The sequence below is a fragment of the Vespula pensylvanica genome, chromosome 10 (assembly GCF_014466175.1).
Source record: "Vespula pensylvanica isolate Volc-1 chromosome 10, ASM1446617v1, whole genome shotgun sequence".
In the NCBI taxonomy this organism is placed as follows: domain Eukaryota; kingdom Metazoa; phylum Arthropoda; class Insecta; order Hymenoptera; family Vespidae; genus Vespula; species Vespula pensylvanica.
Window position 1 is genome coordinate 3,939,796 of NC_057694.1, and position 4,780 is coordinate 3,944,575.

The window sequence follows — 4,780 nt, forward strand, 5'->3', positions numbered from 1 at the left end:
TTCAGATGAATTTCTTCTTCGTTGCAGCTTTTTCTTCTTCCAAAGCGATTAGAATTTCTGGCTACAAACGAGTACATAATAAATACTCTCGAACAGAAATTATTTATGAATTAATATTTATGGATTAATCTATAGGCAAATATAATTAAATATCATTCTTTTCGAACATTTACAAGAGATATTGATCATAGAAAAGATAAATTCTTTGATTATTCCATTTATTAATTAATTATCTTTTGACACCCGAAGTAGAAGACAGAAGACACCTACGTATATAATTACGCGGTATTTACGTATTTGGAGGGAATCTACATATTTGGCGGGAATTTTATATACTTAATAGAAAGTAGTAAGACGTTTCATAACAATTTTCAATGATTTTTTTGCGATTGAATATTATATTTTGTGTTATAATAAAAATGAAATGTTAAGAAAAATTAATATATTTATTAATGCATAATATTTCTATAATAACGTAATATGTATGTACAACGCGAAGCTACACCTTCACGGTGTAGATGACGCCATTGCTGCTTCAATTCGTACCAACCAAATACGCCTTCCCGTTACATGTAATTAGGAGATTTTTTCCAACGTACACTTTATTACTATACACCAATCGATAGCTAAGTAAGCGATTTTCAAAAGGCCGCATTCTCAAATCGGAACATCGTTGCATTTAAAAGATATTCGCGAAAATAAAATCAGTCTCGTTGATCCCCGGGGAGCTATTGCATTGTACTTTTTTTCTATTTTCCAGCTTAATTTTTTCAATATCGATACTTCTCCCGCTTTTTAACAATATTCTGATCAATAATTTTACGTTTATAATCATGATAGATCGATATTTTATATTGTATTTGATTTTCATACACATACGCACACACAAACACACACACGTATATGGATATTTTTACAGATTATATATACACATACACTTTTTTAATCTTCTTCTTTTTTCACACACACACTTTTAATTTTATCCTGTATTAATATAAGATTTCACATTTTTCAGATTTTCAAGAATTTCACGAGATTAGACGAAGCATCGAATTAGAATGAGTGTTAGTGTATCGTTCTTCGTCTCTCAGAATTAAGGAGATGTTCATCGTTTGAAGGATCAACAGCTACTGCCGCTAAGCGAACTTCTTTCATTGTCTTCTGAGCAACTGTGAAAAATGAAAAAACGTAATCTGTGAGAATGGTAAATACTAGACGTTTCGAAGAGTTGATGCATGATAATATACGTATATGTGTGTATATGTTTGATACGATTATTACGAATGTGTTGGTGTGTTGTTCCAAGCTCGACAGTCGTTGCATGTGTTTTTTCTATCTTTTTTTTTAACATTTGCTTTCGCTTCGAATACAGAAGAGAAGAAATAAATTAGGTTAGTAAGCCAATTCAGTTCTTGTTATTTATATAAGTTAGTACTGTCCAAAAATAATGAATAGTTTTCGTGATCGCTTTTTTATTCTCGTCGTCTATATACATTTTAATGATCAGTTCTCTATATATTTATTTACATATGTATTATTTCTCCTTCTTTTCTTTCTTTTCGATTCTCGATTATGTATAATTATTATCGACACATGATACGTTCTTCGATCATAAATTATGTAATTATTCTATATGTCTAAGTAAAAATTCAAAGAAGTATTATTTTTTTCAAATATTTATAAAATATATATGTATATATATATATATATATACATATATACGTATCAATACATAAATCCATCGAATTATTTTGATTTAACAATTACTCATTATTTCGCGTAATGTATAAAGCATAGGGATAACCTTGTAATACAAATGCGTATCTATTTAACGTTTCTATATCTTTCAAAAATATAATGTTTTCATTAGAAAATTATTGTCTATGTTTAAAATTCGAATTAATTACATTTGTCATCCATATCGTATTATCTACGTACTTATATTATATTTTTTATTATTTTTCATTGAAAAATATAATATTTGATTTGACTCGATTGTACCTGTGATGACGTCATCGAATTATAGGGACTACTTTCCTTCCTTGCCATTAGTCTCATTGCCATCTTGGACGCAGTGACATGTGTACACGGTGTTTCGTTGCTCCGCGTAATTACAGGTAATTAATAAATTTTTTCTAACGTACACTCTCTTCTAATATATCAATCGATAGCCAAATGCGCGATTTTTATGAGGCCGCGTTTGCAAGTTTGGGAATCATCGCGTTTAAAAGATATTCGCGAAAATAAAATCAGTCTCGTAGATCGCCGGGGAAGCTTTCGCGTCGTACTTTTTCTTCACTTTTCCTGTTTTATTTTCATAATAGTGATACTTTTCTTGCTTTTTAATGATGCCCTGATTAATAATTTTGCATTAATAGTTGTGATCGATTGATATTTTGTGTTAAATTCGATTTTCATATATGATCATATACACACACACACACATACACGCACTCACGCATACAAACAGGAATACGATCATATATATATATATAGGTATACGAGAATATATAATGATTATATACACACACACATCTTTGGATATTCCCTACATATTACGCACACACTTTTAATCTTGTCCTGTAGTAATATGATCTTACTTTTTTCAGATTTTCAAGAATTCCCAAGCTACAGTACAAAGCGTCGAATATTTCCAGTGTTTCCTTTTCTTCGATACATATAGGTAAGTTTATTTTATTTTAATAAATATAGCGAGGTTTGATAGAAAGAGATAAGTAACATACAACATGGAAGTTACTTAGATTATGTACATTAGATTGTGTATTTCTAAAAAAATTCTTCGATCGATATCAAAACAAAAACAGTCGAGTGTTCGAATTCTCTCAAGGCCACATGAGAGATCTTTATTTCCATATAATATTTAGACGAGTACAGACGAAAGCAGATTAATTTCAGCATCGAATTCATTTCTGTAGCTATTATTTTATTTTAGAAAATTTATTACATTTTTATTAATAATTGGGTTTCCGTATGCAGTTATTTCCAAGCAGTGAGATTTGGGCAATCGATATTGTTCGAGTTTGTATTTTAAGATACAAAGCAAGCAATATCGAGCAAATGGCTGCATACTAAAAATACTTAGCTTTGAATAATTTCAATTTTCATAATGTATTAAATTATTTTTTAGTGAAACGCACTGAAAAATTCTAATTTCTTTATTATTTTTATTTGTTCTTGATTATTTTTATTTACTTTTATTTATTTTTATTAACTTTTTTCAGGTTAAATATTATATTTTCTATTCTACTTATGTTCACTATTATATACGCATATATTTAAATTAAAAATCTGTTTTTAAATACAAATAATGAGCTGCTTAATAAACAGAGAAAGATAGCGTATAAATAATAGCTTTAAAGTATCCCCACCAATTGCCAAATAATTCTTGAATTGAAATTCTTGGAAATGAGTCTCCGACTATCAACAAAAGAAAAATCGTGATATTATTCTGTTATAGGTATATCTATATACATGTATTTGTATACGCTACACTGTACGCAGTATTCAGGAGGTACCGACAATAGCACATGTAAACAATCAAAGGACGACCAAGAGGACGACTTTCTTAGTTAATTTCTACGCACTCTTCGTTTGTATCAGCAGCCGTCCAGACGTGTTCAGACTTGTTCCTGCTTCTTCAATTTTGGTTCGTCTAATTTCTCATTTACATTATATATAATATTTTATAAACTTCATTTAATCATTTACAGCTTATTAATCTTATTTTATATCATATTAGATTTCGATATATATAGCATTTATATGTTGAATATGCAAAGCACATTTACGTGCATAATCTTATTCTCTATTAATAATAGTTTGAATATTTTCAAGTAATTATTCATTATATTGACCAGTATAATATTCACCATTGAATTTGAAATTTTTATTTAATTTTAATTAATATAAAAAATTAGATGTTAATTCTAACAAACTATTTATTGTGTTATACGATTTCATGCGTTCTGTTGTAGTCTTATTATAAGTTTTTATGCTCTATTATATCCAGAACTTTTATTATATGATATTTTATATTTTTTTTAAGAAATTTATATATGGATCTCCTACGCAGCTACCTCCTTGTGGTGGGATCCGGAAATCGGTATTGCGAACGTTCGTATATTTTATTTTATACAACGTACGCACTACCGGGCCAAAGGCTGACGTTCGGTGTATTAGGAAATAATTTTGATTAAATATTAATTTATTAAAAATTTGCTGAAACGTATTTTTCATTGAATTTAAAGAATATTAAGAAACACCGAGAATAATGAAAATGTAATTAAAGTATAATAAAAGTTAAATTAAAATAGAGAGATAGAAATAGAAATAGAAAAAAATTCAAGATACGTTTAATCGTTTAATTAATATTATAAATATTATAATTTCCATTTCACTGCTCCTTGTCTAGTTTTACTTTAATGCTATATCTATTCTGATTTATAGGTATCCACGCAATTAGTATACTTCTGTAAACATATCTCTATCACGATTATATCTATTTTTAAACGATGGATACAACGCGATTTTGATCGTTTGCTTTTACATATTCATTTATTTTAATATAGCTTACAAGTATTGCAGTTACATCTTTTGAATAATATATTTTTTTTTATTATTATTATTATAGCATGCAAAAGATGTAACATAAGTTCATAATTTAAAATCATGCAATTTGGATGATATGATATTTAATATTTAATACTTAATATTTAATATATAATATTTAATACAATATAAATTATAGAAGTAAACGCCA